At 42.4% G+C, this 24,129-nt stretch overlaps 1 pseudogene; it reads right to left on the bottom strand.

Annotated features, from left to right (window-relative positions):
- Positions 1-18,301, bottom strand: part of LOC141271388 (uncharacterized) — a 117,575-nt pseudogene extending 99,274 nt beyond the window's left edge.
- Between the last annotated feature and the right edge of the window lie 5,828 nt (positions 18,302-24,129).

Here is a 24,129-nt window from a genome sequence, read left to right as displayed (position 1 = left end):
TGTTTTGGGATAAAACCCCCCCCAAATATCTTGATGTTCCGCCTTAGTTACTAAAAGCTCTGTTGCAGAAAAAGCAGGAGAGTTGAGCTCTGCTAAAAACCAGCTAACAATGATGCAAAAAAAACCCTAAACTAATACTAATAGTAAAACATGAAACCAACCAAGCAGAATACTGTGCAAGAGCATAAGGTGAATTCTACATTCAGATAAGGTTGATGATAGCTCAAAGTGGTAGAGCTTGCCAGGTACACACAGGAGAGGAAGGGAGGGGTCTGAAGCACTGAGGAGCAGGGTGCTGCTGGAAAGTGTAGTTTTAGTACAGGAAGAATAGGACAGCCTATTTAGCTTTGTGAAGCTGGATGCACAGAGGGGCGGATAGAAATGAAAAAAAAAAGAAATAAGAAATAAACGTTATGTTGGACTTAGTCTACATATACTGTGCTTTGTGAAAAATATTGCAATATAGGGAATAATCCTTTAACCAACATTTATTTTTCTAAATTGCTTTCCCTTTAATCACTATAACTATTGTATCTTTTTTTATAATCAGATCATTTATATTAACCATTTGCAACATTTTCTAGATTTTCATAAACATACAGAAAGAAAACAAACACGACCCCCATCCCTTGCACCCCCCCAGGAAAGGAGTCCCGAATGTTCTTGATGACTATACATAGTCCAGCTGCACTGAACATTAGCAATCAGGAGTTGGTAATTTTTATTACCTGACCCACAACCCTCGATAATAATATCCAGAAGTCCATTACACAGAAGTCATATGATATACCAGATTTTAACGCAATATCTACACCTGAATGTAATAGGGCAACTACATTATATGACTAAGGAACTACATTATACGATGTTCAAACATCCTTTCACATATATTCGATCGCATACCAGGAGAATTTAGTTAGCGAATCTCATATATTTTCAAATTTATGTAATTTACTTTATAAATATCCTGATTACTTAATTTAGCTTTGTCCTAGCCTCTGTGACTGGGGGTGATGCCTCTATCCAGTGGGATGTAATATGCTTCCTAGAGTAAAATAATATATCTGATCTCCCTGTCTGAATTGGATCATACAGCATTTTATCTTCTAACAGACTCTAGATGCAAGTTTTAGTGTCTGCTTGTCAATTTATAATATATACCTTATTTATAATGACAATTCTCTTCCAAAAAGTGCTTATATATCGGCACTTCTATAACATGTGGATTTTTCATATTAGTTAACATAAGAACGAATCCCTACATTGCGAAGAAAGCTGAGTTCTTACATTTCCTATGTATAAGTTATGATTGCCTCTGCTCTTCGCATAGAGATAATTTTGGCATTAAAGGGGTTATCCGGGACTTTCGCTTTTTTGGCTATGAAGCTAAGTATTTACCAGCAAGTAGTTGCTAACTACCTGCCTGTTCTGTCCTGCGACGATCTGCTTTAGCTAAGGCAGTGATTCTCCAGCTTCATTTGACCTCAAGTCAACAGAGTAACTCTTTCTCTTCTGGTCTGTCTGTCGAAAGGGTGTCACTGCTGATGTCATGCTGACTGACAGCCGTCTCCCCACAGTCAGGCAGTGAATCTCCGTTGACAGAAAAGAAGAGAAGCTGCTCTGTCGAAGTAACGTCAACAAAAGCATCACCGGCAGGAGCAGTCCCTGACTGTTCTCATCTGGAACAGATCATCACAGGGTACAACAGGCTGGTAAGTCCTTAGCCCCATAGCTAAAAAACCCAAAGTCCTGGATAACTCATTTAATTCTAAGATCATTCTCTATTGACTAGCCATACCTACATTCTTCTCCCATTTGTTTTTAGCTCATATTGGAAATTGTATTAGATATGAGTGATGTAAGGAGTTTATATAGATGATATTGAACCTCTGGATGTTTCCTTTGAAGTTTCAGAAGTTGTGATTTGTGAGCAAAACAGGTCAAACATTCTGTACATGAAAACGTTTTCACCGCTTGTGAATTCTCCAATGTCTAAAAAGAATCGATTTTTCGATAAAACATTTCGCACATTCTTCACAAGGTAACAACTTTTCCCCGTGTAACTTTTTTTATGGTTAATAACATATGATTTCTGGTTAAAATATTTTCCTCATTCTGAACACGAAAATGACTTTGCTCCTGTGTGAATTTTCTGATGTTTAACAAGACTTGATTTAACATTAAATTGTTTCCCACATTCTGAACATGAATACCGCTTTGCTCCTGTGTGAATTCTCTGATGTGTAACAAGGCCCCATTTTTGAATAAAACTTTTTCCACATTCTGAACACAAATATGGCTTCTCCCCTGTGTGAATTTTCTGATGTGTAATAAGATTCCATTTCTTCTTAAAACATTTCCCACATTCTGAACATGAATATGGCTTTACCCCTGTGTGGGTTTTCTGATGTGTAAGAAGACACGATTTCTGCTTAAAGGATTTTCCACATTCTGAACACGAATATGGCTTCTCGCCTGTATGAATTCTCTGATGCGAAACAAGACACGATTTCTGATTAAAATTTTTCCCACATTCTGAACACGAAAACGGCTTTGCACCTGTGTGAATTCTCTGATGTATAAGGAGATTTGATTTCTGTCTAAAATATTTCCCGCATTCTGCACATGAAAATGGTTTTATCCCTTTGTGACTTTTTTCATGTTTAGTAAGATTTTCTTTCCGGTTAAAACATTTTCCACATTCAGAACATGAAAATGGCTTAACTCCAGTGTGAATTATTTGATGTTTTACAAGAAATGATTTAGCGGTAAAAAGTGTCCCACATTCTGAACACGAAAACGGCTTTGCCCCTGTGTGAATCTGCTGATGTTTAACAAGATATGATTTCTCCCTAAAACATTTCCCACATTCTGAACATGAAAACGGTTTTTCATCTGTGTGGATTCTTTGATGTGTAAAAAGATTTGATTTCTCTCTAAAACTTTTCCCACATTCTTTACAAGAAAATGGCTTCTCCCCTGTGTGAATTTTCGTATGTTTAATAAGTTTTGATTTCTGGTTAAAACATTTCCCACATTCTATACATGAAAATGGGTTTAGTCCAGTATGAACATTTTGATGTTTAACAAGAGATGATTTAGCGGTAAAAAGTGCCCCGCAATCTGAACATGAAAATGGCTTTGCTCCTGTGTGAATATACTGATGTCTAACAAGATCAGATTTCTCTCTAAAACATTTCCCACATTCTGAACATGAAAATGGCTTTGCTCCCGTGTGAATCCGTTGATGTCTAACAAGATCAGATTTCTCTCTAAAACATTTTCCACATTCTGAACATGAAAACGGCTTTGCTTCTGTGTGAGTCCGCTGATGTCTGGCAAGAAATGATTTCTCTTTAAAACATTTTCCACATTCTGGACATGAAAATGTCTTCTTCCATGTGTGACCTCTTTGATTTAGGACATCTCTTCTGTGACATTTATTTTTCTTAACTTTCTGTGGTGAATCAGAAGATAGGACCTGTTCAACAGGATCAGATGATAGATCTTTACTGTGAAGGGCTGTATTTGAAATTATGGCATGCTCTTCACATGTATCTTGAGGGAGACCACGATCATCTGCTTTACAATCTAAAGATATCCATTGCACCTCTGATCTCCAGGGACAGTCATCTGCCAAGAATAAAATGGATTTTTATTATCTTTGAATAGCTAAAATTTATAATAATATTTTATAAAATTTCTGTCTAAAAATGAGCATACAAAATACAAGGTATGCAGCAAGATTTTTTTTTTTTTTTTTTTAACTAAGGCAGTGATACAAAACAGATCACAATCTAACAGTAGACCTTAAAATTAGCATGAGATAATAATGTTATGGCTTCTGCTATTCTACTGCAGTTTTTATTTTGTTAATGAAGCCAACATCTTCATAGGTTCAGTAGTTCAAAATTGTAAAGGAAATGTAAACAAATTATAGGATAGGATAAAAGAAAAAGCCTTTTATGAAATGTCCTTCCATTATAATCTACTTTCGGCAATTCATAAAAAAAATGATTTACGTTCCGTTAGAGCTATGGATTTTCTTTTCTGTTAGAAATATTGAATACACTGTGAAGGGCTGCACTGTGTATTGTACTCTGTAGAGTAAGGGTAACCATTGTAATCACTGGCACAAGGTGGAGGCATCAGCGTAACAGCTGGACAGGAATGCGACACTGGCTGCGGCATTCACGAAGTATACAAGAGGAGAAGGTTTGGTAAAAGGGAAATCGATTAGTAGAGAGTTGCTCTATTCCAGACAAGAATGAATAAGAGTGACCGTAAGAGTTTTTGCTGTTTCAAAAAAGTCGGATTCAGAAGATGTTTATATGATGCAGGTGATATGAGGGGATAATAAGAGGGAAAACCAATGGGGAGCGGGGGCACCAAACCGTATTGCTAGGGTGTTAAACCTCCAGTGTCAGGTAGGTTACCAGCATATTAGGGAAACCTAGGGCTTTCCTGTATGCATTTTCTCTCTATATTTACCCCAGTACCCTTACCCTAATACATTTATAAATACTTTTAATAGGTTGTGTCTTTAGTTATATTGACTAGAACACTTTTAGCTACATTTAATAAAAGTTACATTTTAAGGGGTTTTCTTTCTTTGTTTGCTTTGGTTTTTGGCTCATGAGTATACCCCATCCCACCCTCTTTCTCCAAATCTGCTGATAGTTTGTCCAATAAGGGTAGTGTTTACAGAGAAGAGAAGGGGACCGAAGACTGGACCCTGAGAAACCCCAACAGTAAGGGGAAGAGGAGAGGAAGAAAAGCTGTCAAATGATATAATTAAGGAGCAGTCAGAAAAGGTAGAAGGAGAACCAATAGAGAGTAGTTTGTTTGAGGCCGAGAGAGTAGAGCATAGTGAGGAGGAGATGATGTTGATCAACAGCCTTAAATGCTGCAGAGAGACCCAGGAGAATCAGCAGGGAGTAGTGGCCATTAGATTAAATTACTGCCAAACTGAAAGCATGGATTTATGATCTTATTACGTAAGGCCTTATTCTATTTATCGATACACTCAGGTCCCTGCCTACAGTACCAGTCATGCTCTTTCAAGCACTGACCGTGGCTGCTGCAGTAGTATCAGATGCTGATGGCGCCGCCAGAAAATGAAACCCGATTGATGTTCAGGGAATGAGAATCGGGAAAATTTGTAATATAAACTTCTGCAGTCTTGCAAGATTGTCCTCTTCAATTTAAAGATCTGAAGAACCCCCACACCTTCCCGGTCAAGAAATTTTGTCTTATTTTGTCGCATGCTTTTTTTTAGAGGAATCTGTCATCCAACTTCAGCGGTAGGATGCATATAAATATTATCAGATTTTAATTAATTATTTGTTGTCAGTTTGAGAAAATAACGGCTGAGCTGTTAGGTTATTTTTTTCTGCTATTTATTATGGCAACTAGGGGTAAGTGGATCTTTTGAAGTTTGAGTTTGAATTTGAGGAATTTTCCCACAAAATTTGATTCGCTGGAAATAAATTTGCTCAAATCTCTATCCTGGAAAGCTTTAAATTGCTCAGAAAATATATGTGAGGAGAGGCGAGAGAGAGAACCCCACTGACGATAAGAGAATTAACTTTACAGGCAAGAGAGAGCAGACCCCACTGACCATAAGAGATTATACTCTACAGGAGAGAGAGAGGAACCCGTTGGTCCTAAGAGCTTATACACTACAAGAGAAAGAGAGGACCCCACTGACCATAAGAACTTACAGTCTACAGGAGAGAGCGAGAACCTCGCCGACCATAATAGCTTATTCTACAGGAGAGAGAGACTTACCCAGCGACTGTGGAGATGGAAAAGGACACTGCCATACAAATTGTGCTTCACTGGGAACTAGTGAAATCAGATTGCCCAAGTACTGACTCCCCTGTACTAGGTATGGTAATGCAGAGATGTCAAAATGTCACAGTTGCAGGTCATCTTGAGCAGGCCAGCAAGGCATCGCAGAATTACATTGGCCTGTTCATTGATGCTCCAGCAGTGTCTGACATGCTACTGGGAAATTTATTTTTGCAAAAAGTGAATTGAACTTCAAAATGTTCAAATTTTTGTGAAACTGCAAATTTCAATAAATTTGTCTTGAATCGATTCGCTCATCTTTAATGACAACCCTTATTAAAGCACTGCAGCCACTGGTAATTTATAAATACTTCAAAAAGACAAGGCACATACATAATATTCTAATATATATATATATATATATATATATATATATATATATATATATATATATATATATAGATATATATATATAGATATATATATATAAATATATCTATATATATACATAGATAGATATATATATATATCTATATATCTATATATACACACACACAGTACAGACCAAAAGTTTGGATACACCTTCTCATTTAAAGATTTTTCTGTATTTTCATGACTATGAAAATTGTACATTCACACTCAAGAGAATGCCAAGAGTGTGCAAAGCAGTCATCAAAGCAAAAGGTGGCTACTTTGAAGAACCTAGAATATAAGACATATTTTCAGTTGTTTCACACTTTTTTGTTAAGTATATAATTCCACATGTGTTAATTCATAGTTTTGATGCCATCAGTGTGAATGTACAATTTTCACAGTCATGAAAATACAGAAAAATCTTTAAATGAGAAGGTATGTCCGAACCTTTGGTCTGCACTATATATATATATATATATATATATATATATATATATATATATATATATATATATATATATATATATATATAGTAGCCACTTTTTGCTTTGATGACTGCTTTGCACACTCTTGGCATTCTCTTGATGAGCTTCAAGAGGTAGTCACCGGAAATTGTTTTCACTTCACAGGTGTGCCCTGTCAGGTTTAATAAGTGGGATTTCTTGCCTTATAAATGGGGTTGGGACCATCAGTTGTGTTGTGCAGAAGTCTGGTGGGTACACAGCTGATAGTCCTACTGAATAGACTGTTAGAATTTGTATTATGGCAAGAAAAACAAGTGCCAATCATTACTTTTAGAAATGAAGGTCAGTCAGTCCGAAAAATTGGGAAAACTTTGAAAGTGTCCCCAAATGCAGTTGCAAAAACCATCAAGAGCTGAAAAGAAACTGGCTCACATGAGGACCGCCCCAGGAAAGGAAGACCAAGAGTCACCTCTGCTTCTGAGGATAAGTTTATCCGAGTCACCAGCCTCAGAAATCGCAGGTTAACAGCAGCTCAGATTAGAGACCAGGTCAATGCCACACAGAGTTCTAGCCGCAGACACATCTCTTCAACAACTGTTAAGAGGAGACTTTGTGCAGCAGGCCTTCATGGTAAAATAGCTGCTAGGAAACCACTGCTAAGGACAGGCAACAAGCAGAAGAGACTTGTTTGGGCTAAAGAACAGAAGGAATGGACATTAGACCAGTGGAAATCTGTGCTTTGGTCTGATGAGTCCAAATTTGAGTTCTTTGGTTCTAACCACCGTGTCTTTGTGCGACGCAGAAAAGGTGAACGGATGGACTCTACATGCCTGATTCCCACCGTGAAGCATGGAGGAGGAGGTGTGATGGTGTGGGGGTGCTTTGCTGGTGACACTGTTGGGGATTTATTCAAAATTGAAGGCATACTGAACCAGCATGGCTACCACAGCATCTTGCAGCGGCATGCTATTCCATCCGCTTTGCGTTTAGTTGGACCATCATTTATTTTTCAACAGGACAATGACCCCAAACACACCTCCAGGCTGTGTAAGGGCTATTTGACCAAGAAGGAGAGTGATGGGGTGCTACGCCAGATGACCTGGCCTCCACAGTCACCAGACCTGAACCCAATCGAGATGGTTTGGGGTGAGCTGGACCGCAAAGTGAAGGCAAAAGGGCCAACAAGTGCTAAGCATCTCTGGGAACTCCTTCAAGATTGTTGGAAGACCATTTCCGGTGACTACCTCTTGAAACTCATCAAGAGAATGCCAAGAGTGTGCAAAGCAGTCATCAAAGCAAAAGGTGGCTACTTTGAAGAACCTAGAATATAAGACACATTTTCAGTTGTTTCACACTTTTTTGTTAAGTATATAATTCCACATGTGTTAATTCATAGTTTTGATGCCTTCAGTGTGAATGTACAATTTTCATAGTCATGAAAATACAGAAAAATCTTTAAATGAGAAGGTGTGTCCAAACTTTTGGTCTGTACTGTATATTATATATATATATATATATATATATATATATATATATATATATATATATATATATATATATATATATATATATATATATATATATATATATACACATATACACATACTATTCACAAAAAGTTGGCTTCCAGGCAAAATTTTTAGAAAATGTAAAAAGTTCACGCTACAGTGATATTTTATCATGAAAGTAGGGCATTTGAAAGAAACCTGTCATTAGGATTTAGCCCTATAAACGAAAGGCATGGCTATAATGATGCTGTGATGCTGACTAATATGATACCTGAGTGGTTGTTTAATACTCATCTTATGAAGTTTTCAGAAAATGAAGTCTTGTGTGCTTCGGGGTAGGACGTGGAGGCAGGGTCTTCTTTTCCTTCTCAGCCCGTCCCCTACCAGTTTCTTCTGTTTCTTCTGCAGGTTACTGATTATTCAATGACCTGCCTCCTTTTTAAAGTTCAGCGCCACCGCCGCCATCATTGTATGGGTGATGCGTGTGCAGTGGAAGCTAGCATCCTGTGTGCAGGATTTCAATAAAATGGTGCAAAGGCGGCACATGCGCAGATCGAGAAGTGCAGAAGAAACAAAAGAGACTGGTGGAGGGGAGACGGAGAAGGAGAAAAGGACCCTGCCCCCACGTGCCACCCCTAAACACAGAAGATATCATTTTCTGAAAACTTCACAAGGTGATTAAACAACCTCTCAGTGGATCCCTTCAAATCAGGTGAGGTGTCATATTAATCAGCATCAAAGCGCCACTAGAGCCGTGCTTTTACTTTATAGGGCTAAATCCTCATGACAGGTTTCCTTTAAATAGCAGCATGCATTGGTGATTTCCTCATCTCAAAAATGTTATTGCAACAAAAGCCGAAAACAGTGGTGGGTATACCCCAACAAAAAATGTCAATGTCTCAATAACTTCTCATTTGTAGTGATGGACGAGCACTAAAATGCTTGTGTCGAGCAAATTGGAATACTCGTGTGCTCGACCCGAGCAACGAGCCCAATGTAAGTCTATGGGAAACTCGAGCATTTTTCCGGCGGCTCCCCCCGGCGGTCTGCAGAGGGACTAAAAATTGCCCAAATCGATGGGAACAGTGCTCAAATGACATGGGAACAGCATGGGGAAGACCCCTGGAAGCATTTCTGACTCGCAGGTCACTGCTGTCAACAAAGTTGTCAGCGGTATTACGCCACTTTTACAGACTCACAATAAAACATACAAAAACTAAACCAAAATTGATTTTCCTGGGAAAAATGTTAAGGAACATCCATTCCAGGGTAATGACTTGTATATAAGGCAAAATAAAAAAGCAAAAACAAAAATGCTCCTCCACACCTTGGGCTATGTTCATACGTAGCGTTTTTGCACTTTTGCATTGCTTTCAACCAAGACAAATGCATTCACTGGGAAATGTCATTTTAACATTTTACAACCTTATCTGGCCATGTAGTGTGTGACACATCATCAGACACATCCTGTTTCATTTATGATGGAGGGACTTTGAAAGTCACAAAGCCTATTTTTATAGGGCCATTGCTATTTTTAAAGGGCCAGCAGTAGGCCCACGCTATTGTTAGAGAGCCATCAGCCGGCTATGCTTTGTTGTTCTCATTTAGTGGGTCTCCTACACTGTTATTGCGTATGCAGTGACTGCAAGGGCTGCCAAAAATTTGGAGGAACTCCAATGCCCCTTGCAAGAGATGTAGAGGTCAGAGAGCCTCCTAAAAACAATGTTCCCATTATTAGGAAGTGGGTCTCTCATAGTGTTTGCCTATACAGTGAATGCAAAAGCTGGCAAAAATTTGGAGGAACTCGAATGCCCGATGCAAGACACCTAGAGGAGGTGATATGGTAGATATGGTGGTGAATGATATGGTGATGGAGGATGAGGAGAAGGAGGAGGACAAGAGCAAATAGACAAAATCAGGAAGCGTATACCCATGTGTAGGTGTGAAGAGGTGCATGGGAATAGACCTTCCAAAAAAAGACACTGGAATTGAGTTTAGGTTACACTGCTATCATTCGGTGGTGTTGAGAAGTCTGGCCCAATCCAGCCCTTGTTCATTTTTACAAGAGTCAGCCTGTCACCATTTTCCATTGACAGGCGGATGCGCTTATCAGTCATAATTCTACCAGCGGCACTAAAAACCTTCTCTCTGACAAAATGCTAGCGGCAGGGCAGGCCAGGACCTCCAAGGCATAGAGAGCCAGTTCATGCCACGTGTCCAGCTTGGCTACCCAATAATTATAAAGCACAAAGGAATCACGAAGGACATTAGTACGGTCAGCAAGGTACTCCCTCACCATCTTCCCAAACTTTGCACTCCTTGTGAAAGTACCCCGCGCCTCAGGGCCTGAAAGAAGGGAGGGTCTAAGAAAACTGTCCCAGAACTTTGACAGTATTCCCCTGCCTCTGCTGGATTGGAGTTGTCTCTATCGCCTGTACTCCTTGGTTGTCTAATGAACTGTGACCTCTGCCGCCAGCATTTTCAGATGGGAATTTTTTTAATAATTCCGCAACAAGGGCCTTCTGGTACTGCTCCATTTTAGTAGACCTTTCCGTCTCGGGAATAAGAGATAGAAAGTTCTCCTTGTAGCGTGGGTCTAGAAGTGTCACCAACCAGTAATGACTGTCACCCAAAATTTGGAGAACACGAGGGTCAAGGGAAAGGCAGCGTAATATAAACTCAGCCATGACTGCCAGACTGCTAACAGGCAAGACTTCTGTGTCCTCACCAAGAGGACGACTGACCATGCTCTCCTCCTCCTCCCTGTCCTCAGGCCATCCACGCTGAACAGACGGTATGACAGTTGTGCAGGTAGTTGTGCGCATGAAACTAGCTCCTTCTCCTCCTCCTCTTCCTCACTGTCACCCAATCCACGTTCCACGTTGGGATGAGATGAGGCTGGGCTGTGTATAATCACCCTGTATGGTTCCTTGCTCCATCTCATCGTGCTCCGCCTGCAATGCATCCTCTTTGATTGTGAGGAGAGAGCGTTTCAGAAGACAGAGAAGCGGGATGGTGATGCTAATTATGGCGTTATCGCCGCTCACCATCTTGGTGGAGTCCTCAAAGTTTTGGAGGATGGTACAGATGTCTGACATCCATGTCCACTTCTAAAGTCTTATGTGTGGAGTCTGAACTGAATACCGACGGCCTTGTTGATGCTGGTAGTCAACAACTGCCCTCTTTTGCTCACAAATCCTTCCCAACATCTGCAATGTAGAGTTCCAACGCGTGGGGACACATCAGTCGGTGAGCCGGAAGCTGCAAATGCTGCTGAAAAATGGCAAGGGCGGTGGAAGCTGTAGGTGACTTTCTAAAATGGGCACACAGGCGGCATACTTTGACAAGCAGATCCGGCAGCTTTGGGTAGGTTTTGAGAAACCGCTAAACCACGAGGTTAAGCACATGGGCCCGGCATGGCACATGTGTGAGCTCGCCTCCCCTCAGAGCCGCCACCAGTTTCCGACCATTGTCACACACGACCATGCCTGGCTGTAGGTTCAGCGGTGTCAGCCACAGATCTGGCTGCTCTTTCAGAGCTGTCCACAACTCTTCAGCATTGCGTGGTTTGTCACCTAAGCATATTAGCTTCAGCACAGCCTGTTGCCGCTTGGCCGAGGCAGTGCTGCAGTGCTTCCAGCTTGAGACTGATGTGGTCATTTCGGAGATGGATGCTGAAGATGAGGAGGAGGTGCAGGAGATGTAGAATGTGGGGGCAACCCTGATTGACCCAGGGCCCGCAATTCATGGAGTCGGGAGAACGTGTTCCATCCCAAGGTCCGACTGGGTCCCGGCTTCCACTATGTTAACCCAGTGTGCCGTCAGCAAGATGTACCGTCTCTACCCACAAGCAATTGTCCACGTGTCCATGGTTAGGTGGACTTTTCCAGTAACTGCATTGTTGAGGGCACGGCTAATGTTGTGGAACACGTGCTCGTGTAATGCGGGTACGGCACACCGGGAGAAATAGTGGCGGCTAGGTACTGTGGGGCGTTGGCTGCATATTTGCGCTTGCATTCCAAGGACTGGGGTAGGGACAACTGAACACTGCGCTGCTTGCTGATGGTGCTAGTAGAGAGTGTGCAACGACAAGGTGCAGGGCAGGAGACATCTTCGTATGCGCCAAAGACAGAAGATTGGCTTGCACGCACAACAGCGGAAGCAGTGGTGCCACCCGCAGAAACTGTTCCTGGACCCTGGAGTTCGGCCCACTTAGTCGGGTGCTTTGCTGCCATGTGCCTGATCATGCTGGTGGTGGTCAGGCTTGTAGTTTTGCTACTCCTGCTGATGGTGGCTTGGCAGGTGGTGCAAATGGCCTTTTTGGGGTTATCGGCAGAGTCTTTAAAAAACAACCAGAATCTGGAAGGCCTAACAGTAGTACTGGCAACTTCCAATGTGTTGATGTTACGAGGAACGGTTGCTCGCCTTCTGTCTGAGACCACCACACTGCTTCTTCCTACCTGTTGTGGTGCTATGCCTCCCTTCCCCTGTGTGCTGCTGTCCTTGCTCTGTATGTCCTCCTGCCAGGTTGGGTCAGTTACGATATCATTCACCACCTCGTCTTCCATTTCCGCACCCTGGCCCTCCTCCTGACTTGATGGCAATTGTGTCTCATCATCGTTCACCTCTTTTGACAGTTTCCCACCGTCGCCTTCGTGTTACCGTGGCTGCTCAAATATTTGGGCATCGCTACATGCGATCTCCTCTTGCCCCACTTAAAGTGGACTGGTCGAGAGGCCTGAATCTATAAATGGAAAAGTGAACAGCTCTTCTGAGTGTCCAAGTGTGGAATCAGTTGTCTCCGGGCACTAGGCATGGTAGGAGGAAGGAGGATTAGGGTGAGAAATATGCAGTCCTGACTCACGGCTTCTGAGACTTGACCGTGTGGAACACAGGGTGGTGGTGGTGGCTAAGTGACTGGAAGCATTATCTGCTATCCAACCAATAACCTTTTCACACTGCTCTGTGTTCAATAGTGGTGTTCTGCAGTCCTCTATTAATTGGGACAGGAAGGTCAAGCGAGAAGATGTGGGTGTTTGTTGTGGTACAATTTCAGCTAGCCCACGGCCTCGGCCTCTGCATGCACCATCATCACCATTACATCCAATTCCCCGTCCCTTGCCATGCCCCTTGCCTATTTTAAATGGAGGACAATATTGTCCACGTTCACTACAAATGGTTGGATTTGAACCGCAGTGATATGTGATACGTGTGATGGAAAACCACAGTTTTAAATAGCTGGCCTGTAGGTAACAAGGGCCCGCTGAGGGGTTGCCGAGGGTAGGTGTTAAGGACTTAATTTTTTGGAGGTGTCAGGGTCCAGAGCACGTAGCGGCTCATTGTCCAATGTCCCCCAAACCGATGAACTGCAGCCTAGGGCAGCGCGGTTCGTATTACGCTTATTCGACCTGCACTATGGACTGTCAACCCGGGAAGGCACAGCAGACATGTCCCGTGATGATAAATGGAGCACTGGTATCTGGTCTCTTGGACACCAGGGGACTAGTGACCCTCTTAAGGGCCACACTCCCTCACCAGTAGATCCCCAGAAGGATTGTCGAGTAAACATAGAAACAAATTGTAGCACTGAATCCCATGAGGTCAGGGTGGTCAAGGACCTGAAACACCCCATTATAATAAGGCGGGACTTTAGCTTATTCTGATACTTATGGCGAAAGGTGGGAGTGCCAAGTTACTCAAATGAGAGCCGGTTCGACCATGAAGAATGCCCATTGCAGTTGGAGGTGAATGAGTTCCCTCTGTGTATCTTTGCTGGTGACGAGGGCAAGACGGAGACCCATGAGGCTGATATTCTTGAGTTTGGGTTTTGTAGGTGGAATTTTGGGACTGCTCAAATGAAGCACCTTGTCTTAAAAGGGGCATTTGATAATGTTACTGTTCTAAATGGGGTTGCTCAAGAGCCAGGTACCAACACCAGGTTTGCATACTTTGCAGTAAATGAGGACTTGCTATACCGTGTTACTAAACTGAGGAGGGAGGTAATAGGGAAACTGTTAGTACCGGGACCCTATAGGCGTAGGGTGCTAGACCTGGTCCATTCTCATGTCTTGGGTGGGCATCTGGGTGTAGACAAAATCCAAGAGCGGGTCCTCCAGAGGTTCTACTGGCCTGGATGTCACAAGGAAATTGTTAACTATAGCTGATTCTGTTCCACCTGTCAGCTAACTGCTCCAGTTTCTCACTTCCATAGTCCCCTAGTGCCATTACCCATTATAGAGGTCCCATTTGACAGAATTGCCATGGATCCTGTAGGACCCCTAGTTAAGTAGGCCAGAATGCACCATTATATCCTGGTGGTCTTGGACTAAGCAACACGGTACCCGGAGGTGGTACCACTGAGAAACTTCTCTTCCAAAGTATAGCCCGAAGGCTAGTTCATATTTTTTCCCACATGACCCTGCCAAGGGAGATCCTGATTGGCCAAGGAACTCCTTTCATGTCCAAAGTGATGAGGGAGTTGTGTAAGGCTCTCCAGATTACACAACTCAGGACTCCGGTGTACCATCCGTAGATGAACGATCTGGTGAAGAGGTTCAATAAGACCCAGAAATCCATGCTCAAGAAGGTCGTGGAGAAGGATGGCCAAGAATGGGATTGCCTACTTCTGTACTTGCTGTTTTCTATTAGGGAAGTTCCACAGGCCTCTATGGGGTTTTCACAGTTTGAGTTGTTGTACCGCCAGCACCCTCAGGGACTTCTGGATATTGCAATGGAGACCTGAGAAGCAAAGGTTACACCATACCGAAGCATCATCGAACATGTGTCCCAGATGCAGGAGAGAATTGCAAAGGTGATGTCAATTGTGAAAGAGAACCTCCTTCAAGCACAAGAAGCCCAGGCAAGAGTCTACAATCAGTCGGCAAGGCTGAGACAGTTTAACCCTGGAGATCGGGTCTTAGTGCTGATTCCAACCAAGAAGTGGTTGAAAGGCTGAGTGACGTCAACCACAAGGTGCACCAGCCAGGGAGAAGAAAACCGTTCCAGGTATACGTACCACATCAACCTGTTTGTTGTGGCAAGGCCGGAAACCAGTGGAAAATATGTGCCTGGAGGCCCATCCTGAAGCCAAGGTCGAAGATGTCACAGTGGCAGAGACACTGTCGCCGGCCCAGAAAATGCTGAGCCTGGGCATCATTAAGGAGTCAAAGAGCGGCTGGTCCTGCCCCATTATCCTTATGCAACAGCCTGATGGAGAATGGCATTTTTGCAACAATTATAAGAATCTGAATGAAGTGTCCAAGTTTGACACATATCCAATGCCCCGGGTCGATAAACTCATTGAGAGGATAGGGTCAGCCAGATACATCATCACCCTTAATCTAAAGAAAGGGTACTGACAAATTCTCCTGTCCCAAAGTGCCAAGGAGAAGGCGGCCTTCTCTACACCTGACGGTTGCTTCCAATACACTAGAATGCCTTTAGGGCTGCAGGGATCCCCAGCCATTTTGTAGAGGGCCATAGACGGGATACTATCTCCTCACAAGTAGTACGCCGCAGCTTACCTGGACGATACTGTGATCTTCAGCCTGGATTGGAGGAAGTCATCTGCAGAAGGTACAGGCGGCACTGGATGCGCTGAGGAAGGCGGAGTTTACCATAAACCAAAAGAAGTGCACCCTGGGGAAGGAGGTGGCCAAATACTTAGGCTATGTTGTCAGGAGGGGCAAAATAAAGCCTCAAATGAACAAAGTAGAAGCGATCCAAAATTGGCCTCAACCGATCTGAAAGAAACAGGTTAGGGCGTTTCTGGGAATTGTGGGATACGATCTGTGGTTTACTCTGAATTTCACCATGATAGCTGCCCCCTGACTGACTTCCTTAAGGGCACAAAGTCGTCAATGGCCAAGTCGTCTTCCAAAGCAGAGATGGAGTTCATGGTCCAGGCAGACACCTTAGAGGTCGGGTTGGGAGCAGTGTTGTCCCAGGAAATAGATGGTGAGAAACTTCCAATCCTGTACCTAAGTAGGAAACTCTCCTCCTGTGAAAAGAATTATGCCATCGTAGAAAAAGAGGCTGTCCACCATATCGCCACCCCAGGGTGTGGTCCAGAAGGTAAATACACAGCCTTTTGACTAATTGAGTGTGCTGTGTACTTTGGAGGTGCTAACCTCCAGAGCTGGCCTATTGTTAAACAGAGCTGAAACCTGTTTTCGTGTGCAGGCACATCCCCCCAGTTACAAGGACTATAGTGAGTGCTATTCTTTTTGTTTATGTCAAGAAGACTGAATATGTCTATTTATTTTGTTTTAATAAACCAGTTGAAAATTTAAACGGAAAGCATTCCTGTGACTACCTCATTAAGGAACCGAGTGAACCGTTCTACCACAATATACAGTATATATATTGCCACGAGAGGAATCTGTGATTTTTCTATAATTTAGTGGTTACTACTCACCTGGGTAGTTATCGGCAGGAATCTCCACTTTACACCACTCATCACCCCTCACATATGTCTCTATAGTATTAATATGGGTCAGATCTTCACCCTGAAACAAATTGTAAAAGTCAGAGACAGATGGAGAAGTCACATCTACGATCAGTTCTAATCCTGCCATCTCCACCGTTCTCATTACACAAGTATAAAACATATAATACTGGTGGATAAAACAAGACTGAACACAAGACCTTCACAGCCATCTACACATCATAGAGGAGATCTCATGACACCTTCTCTCCATCTACCTGATGATCCTGAGTAACATCGGGTTCTTCTTGTTTACAGTCCTGTGGAAGAAGAGGAGGGGGACATCTCTCTGGTGTTGTCCTCTTACTGGATAGAACTGGAGGAAACACATACAGGGACTGAATTCATTCTTTACATACAGATAATTATAGGCAGTGTGTATTTAGTCCTGTCTATTACCTGGTGATGTGAGGGGCTCGGGAACCTCCATCATTACATCTTTGTACAGATCTTTGTGTCCTTCTAAATACTCCCACTCTTCCATGGAGAAATAGATGGCGACATCCTGACACCTTATAGGAACCTGACACATACAATGATACAGTCATCCCCTCGATCCCTTCATAGCGTTACAGTATAATGTCCCAGCATTCCCAGCAGTGTCACCTCTCCAGTCAGCAGCTCAATCATCTTGTAGGTGAGTTCAAGGATCTTCTGGTCCTTGATGTCCTCATGTATAAGGGGGTGAGGTGGAGGCTCCGTGATTGGGCTCAGGGATCTTCTCCATCCCTCAGACACAGGGTCCTGACAGTGCTCACTAGAGGTCTTCTTCACTACTGTGTAATCCTGGTTATGGAGAGACACATTAATACATCTCGCTATAGACATTTCCAGAGTCCTCACCTCTCCAGTTCTGTTCATCTGTTATTCCCATAGATAAGAATGATGTAATGTGACATCATCAGAATCTCTCACCTCTCCAGTAAGCCGGGAGAGGATCTCTAGGGTGAGGTGTAATATCTTCTCTGCTATCTTGTCATTGTTCCTTTCCATAATTGAGGAGTCAATCAGAAAAATTCTCTTCTATAGAAGATCTCCACTTAAAGGATTCAATATTTTAGAGACCTGAATGGGAAGAATATGTAACACTGTAAAGACCCCATGTAATAATACAATTATTGGAAAGATTGGGTTACATGATAGGGATCAGGGTTATGGTTTTATGCTTATTAGCACAGATATAAAGTTTGGAGTATATAACATACTGTAGCATATTCATATGAAAATGTTATAAAAGATGAAAAAATTATAACAAAACTCACACACAGATGACATATCTCTAGATAGGTCATCAACATGAGCTCGGTTGGGGTCTGACCGATCAGCAGTGATCAGATGTAAGAAATATATGGAGAGGATCACACCAGCCCCCTATATTGTTTAGTGGCCATTGCCAAATACTGCAGTTTATTTCCCATTTGCTTGAAAAAAAAAAAAAACCAATGCAAAAAAGGATAGTTAATAAAAATGCTAAAGAGTCGCAATTAAAAACCTGAACTCTTCCAGCAACAATCAAGCATCACATACAGCTACATCACAGAAGGAAGTGACTGCTCGGCACGGAAAGGTGTAATGCCCCCTGCGCCCAGTACTGGGGTCTCTCCACATACCTCCACCTGCAGAGCCGAACACAACATATATGGCTGTTCTGTGCGCACAGGACCTGTGATGAGGTCACAGTCATGTGATCGGGGAGGAGTATATATAACAGCAGGGAGCCAGTTATTTCTGCAGACCAGATGTGACCGGAGTCCTGTCATAAACATTCAGTGGAGGGAAAGGACTTCACTTGTTCTTTCTCTGCTGTACATAAATCTGAATGAGAAAGGACTACATCTCCCATAAACACCCGGGTGTGAGACTAGAGAAGTGAGGAAACAGAATAGATGTCAATCCTGTCAGGAGAAAAGAGAGAATCCATTATTGTCGTCTGACTGAACATTCGCCATTTACCTGAGAGAAAACCAGAGAGAATATTCACTGTTTGTGAGAGGAAAAGAAAGAGAACATCCTCCATTAATCTGAGGCAGACGGAGATAGAGAATTGTTCATCTTACCTCAGTCGGACAGAGAGAGAATCTTATAGGGAAAATATATATTCTTGTACCGTGTTAGCCAGTAAATATTTAGATTTGAGAGTCCTCAGTGGTTGATACCTTTTAATGACTAACTGAAAAGATGGTAACAAATTGCAAGCTTTCGAGACTACGCAGGTCTCTTCATCAGGTTTATAACGCAAAATCTGAAGAGTCACATATTTATACACAATAAGACACACAAAAAATGCAATAGATAAGACAGGTGATGGAAAGCAGAGTTATTATGGAAGAGATAAACAAGAGAGAATGTTACAATTTCTAGGAGGAAAACGGACAGGATTTTTCCATTTCTTCTGAGGAAAACAAACTTCCCAATACAAAGTAACCAGATCAGGACACTTTCCCCCATTGCTGACCGAGCTGATTTTCGTTTTTTATCATACCTGCGCTTTTAATGGCTCTAAAAAAATTTTGTTTAGATATTTACATTTTTTTTTACTTTTTATTGCAATACATGTGGTTTAAATTTTCTGTCATTTTTATATTCCTATTTTTTTATTGATTGATATCGGGGGAAAATGTGAGCAAAAAAAGGAAATAAGTGTCTATTTTTCATTGTTTATGTTTTTAGCTTTTAAGGTTGAAGGTAGACCTAAGTTCATGCAGTTCAACCCATAGCCTAACGTGTTAAGACAGGAGAAGGCAAAAACCTTAAGAGCAGACACTTATAGCTCTATATTAGGGGAAAAATTCCTTTCCGACTCCACATTCGGCAATCAAATTAGTTCCCTTGGTCAACGTCCCATCACAGAATCTAGTGCCCATAACCTGTAATATTATACTTTTCAAGAAAGGCATCCAGGCCCTTCTTGAATTTTAGTAGTGAATTAATCATTACAACATCATGTGGCAGAGAGTTCCATAGTCTCACTGCTCTTACATTAAAGAATCTTCGTCTAGAATCTTCCTCTAGATGTAGAGGATTCCCCATTGTCCCTGTCGCAGTGTTAAAAGATCATTATACAGATCGCTGTACTATCACATTTATTTGTACATTGTAATAAGATCGCCCCTAAGCCTTCATTTTTCCAAACTGAAAAACATTAAGTTTAATAACCTGTCTTGGTATTCCAGTCCAGTCATTCCCTTAATAACCTTGGTCGCTCTTCTCTGCACCCGCTCTAGTTCAGTTGTGTCCTTCATATACACCGGAGACCAAAATTGTACACAAAGTGTAGCCGCACTAGTCACTTGTATAGAGGCAAAACTAGGTTCTCGTCATGAGCATCTATTCCTTTTTTTAACGCATCCCATTATATTATTTGCCTTGGCAGCAGCTGCCTGACCCTGATCACTAAAATGGAGTTTGCCGTTCACCCATACACCCAAGTCGTTTACAGTGATAGTTTTACCCAATGTTTTACAATTTAATTCATAATTATACATTTTATTTCCTCTGCCCAAGTGCATAACCTTACATTTATCTACATTAAACTTCAATTGCTATGTCAGCCCAAGCCCCAGCTTACATTCATCCTTATGTAATATTAAACTATCCCTCTTTGTGTTGATTACCCTGCAGAGTTTAGTATAATCTGCAAATATTGTAATTCTACTCTGCATGCCCTTTACAAGGTTAATAATAAATATGCTAAAAAGAAGAGGGACAAATGCTGACCCCTGTGGTACCCCATTGTTAACTGTGACCCAATCTGAATGTGTTCCATTAATAACTACCATTTGTTTCCTATCACTGAGCTAGTTGTTACCCAGTTACACATATTTTTCCATAGTCCCATTATTCTCATTTTATATACCAACCTTTTGTGTGGCACCATATCAAACGCCTTTGAAAAGTCCATATAGACAACATCCACTGAAATTAAATGGTCCAGTCTGGAACTTACCTCCTCATAGAAGCTGATCAGATTAGCCTGACAGGAACGATCCCTCATAAAACCATGTTGATGCTGGGTCATGAGGTTATTCTTAATTGAGATACTCTGGGATAGCATTTCTTAGGAAACCCTCAAGGATGTTACCCAAAAAGAGGTTAAACTTACTGGCCTATAATTTCCAGGCTCAGATTTTTTTCCCCTTTTGAATATTCACAAAGCATTTACCATGTGCCAGTCCTCTGGTACAGGCCTTGTTATTATGGAATCCGTAAATATTAAAAATAATGGTCTTTCACTCTACTTAATTCCTGCAGTACTCAGGGGTGTATGCCATCCGAGTCCAGGGATTTGCCTACTTTAGTGATACATTTAGTGGACAATATCTAGTATCACTGATCATATCGCCTGTCATGGGATTTTCTTGTTAAATACTGAAGCAAAAAAAGAGTTTAGCAGATTGGAATTTTTGAAATTATGCCCTGCCATTTGAAAGCACACAGGCCTATGCTGCTCCCCACCCTCCCAAGATGGGGGTCTTTATTACAAATATTATCCTGCATGGAGGAAGTAAAGTTACTACCAATATTAACTATAATACGGCTATATAAGATTAAATACCGCTATGCCATGACTAATCAGACTAATAGTGGAAGAATAATGCTATCATACTGATCATAAAAGGGGTTGTACACCCAAATAAATTTTCATCAAGTAGCAGTGCAGTCTGACAAATCCTAGCAGTGTGCAATATAAGCAGCATTAGGATTTGGCTCTGCTTGCCGGTTGAAGAAGTTGTCAAGTGATCACAAGTATGTGACTTTCATACTTGTGGGCACATGATGACTAGAGTCATACATAGAGTTTCATACTTGTGATCATGTGACAACTTCTAGAATCTGCAAGTGGAATTGAACATGAAGGCTGAGCTTCATAGGAGAAAAGCAATTTCTCTGCATACTGCATTACTGTGGTATTACAGTATTATTATGCTTTACTTATATAGAGCCCTTAGTTTCACAGCACTTTTACATACATTATCATTGCTATCCCCATTGGGGCTCACAATCTAAATTCCCTATCAGTATGTCTTTGGAGTGTGGGAGGAAACTGGGAAACCTGGTGGTAACCTACGCAAACACGGAGAGAACATAGAAACGCTTTACAGATGTTGTCCTTGGTGGGATTTAAACCCAGGCCCGAAGCGCTACAAAGCAGTAGTGCTAGCCACTGAGCCACCGTGCAGTATCTAGTATAAGGTTCAAGATAAAAGGGGTTGAGGGCGTTTCTTGAACCTTGAGCCGTGCTCCACATCGGCTCCTGCAATTCTGTCCTCTTATGGGGCTTATAAACCTCCTAAAACACAGGGGAAGAAACCCCCCGTAGCCCTCGCTTCCTCTGCGACCCGCTGGACGTAGCTGCAGGATCTCCAGCTGCCCACGGACCGAGGAAAACGACGGGATCCCTGCTAAGGCCTCGGAACACTGATGCTGGCGTTCTCTGTGGACTTTTGTTTCTCTCCACGCTCCCGCTCTCTTCCCTCCTCCCCTGAACGCGCTGAGCAACTCACCGCCTGGAACGTCATGGGAGAGCGGAGCCTGACTGGCAACTGGAGCCTGGAGGTTCGTTGCCTCGGTCGAGCTCGTGGAACTCCGGTTGAGTGTCGGGTGCGCCTGTTACAGCTTGGCGGAGGGATCCGGCCGCGACCATTTTCCATCATCCACACGCAGCTAAGCACCACCGCTGCTCCGCCACAGCAGTTTGCAGTGACAGATCTGTCTATAAGAAGACCAGGCGCTGATGCTCTACCCCCCACTGGCCCTTAGTATCTCCTGGACACCTCAACATTTTATCCTGGCCCTGCAGTCAGACGGGGATCAATAAGGGGGACCTTCATTCCCAGCGCCCCCATCAGGGAAGAGGAGGGAGAGAACTACCGGAGTAAAGGCATTTATTGTTCCTACCCTGGGCCTCATCTAACAATAACCCCTCACAGCCTTGTTGGCCTGCTACTTTAAGAAGCCCCACAGTGTGCTGGGGTCCCTCAGGTTATTTACATTTTTTTTTTGTGTGGAGTTGGTGGAGACATTAGCGCCAAAACACCATATTGTTGAAGGAAAAGGGCCTCCAGCTGTGTAATCTTTAAAATAAAGTGAACACGGGCTCTTGAGAAGAAACTCTCAGCTCCCCCTCTTTCCAAAAGATCTATCTGAAACTCTAGAGCAGACATACATACATCAAAGGATGTGTAGTTACTGTAAGTTCAATGCTGTGAATTCCCTATGCAGATCACCTTTGCAAATAAAAAAGAAGAGAGATGGAGTTCTCCCCATGACTTTCGAGATCAGACTCTTTTATAAGGCCGTGGGTGACATCTAGTGGACATTTTAAGATCTACACCCAAACTATATCTGAACAAATCATAAACAATAAGGGAATGTAGATATCAACAAAAGTGATGACCGTAGTGGAAAGCGCCCCACATATTCTCTAACTACACCCAGAACCCTCATATCATCGCCAGACCCTTATTCTGCAAAATAACAGTAAACTTACCATAAGCCATCATCTCTGAAGTTGTAACATCCCCCCCCTCCCTTTTCCTGTAACTTTATGCATTGGGGAACATGTCTGGTGTCATGACAATCTCCTCCAAGGCTAACTCGAATATTTCATAATGGTCAAAATTGGCAACAAGGCATCAGGGGCAACCTCTAGATCAAATACTTCTCTCACTCAAATAGACATGAACAAATTCCTCAAATAACAACGAGCAAAATCATCTACATCTAAATCTGCATCTCCCCCACCTTTGGACCTGCCTTCACTACGTGACTCTGACTCTGAGATGGAAAGTGAAGCAGATGACTGCAGATCTACAAGTGGACACCCAGTATCCCAGTCTTTCATAAAAAGCCAAGTCCCTAGAACCTGTTGTAAAAGATCTTTCTCACATCAAGCAAGAAATCACACAAATAAGCCAAAGAGTGGACTCACTAGAAGCTACACACTCCACTCTAATCCAACAAACCAACACTACCATAACCTGCATCCAAACTCAACAAGGTCAAATCAACCAAATATATTCCACCGTAGAGGACCATGAAAATAGAGAATGATGAAATAACCTTCGTATAAAGGACCTACCCGAATCGGTAGCAGCTGAAGCAATAACTCCTATGCTACTAGAGATCTTGACCTCAGAGGATTCCCCTTACATTGAAATAGTGAGAGCTCACAGATCATTAACACCCAGGCCTAAAAATAGGGGACCCACCACGCGATGTCATCTGCCAACTCTTGGACTTCTTGGACCAAAGACCTAATATTAAAAAGGGCAAGTGAAACAGAGAATATCACATTTGAAGATTCATCGATTCTAATTTTCCAAGATCTAGACTCTTCAACTCTCAATAAGAGACGCTTGTTGAAACCCTTTACTGAAGCCCTACGCCACAATCAATACCAATATCGTTGGCATTAGCCCTTCAGCATGGCAATAACAGCTAAAGACAAGCGCATTCAGGCCAG

The sequence above is a fragment of the Phyllobates terribilis genome, unplaced genomic scaffold (assembly GCF_046119375.1).
Source record: "Phyllobates terribilis strain yellow unplaced genomic scaffold, ASM4611937v1 Scaffold_5__5_contigs__length_657084704, whole genome shotgun sequence".
Classification (NCBI taxonomy): Eukaryota; Metazoa; Chordata; class Amphibia; order Anura; family Dendrobatidae; genus Phyllobates; species Phyllobates terribilis.
This window is presented reverse-complemented; position numbering and strand designations above follow the sequence as displayed.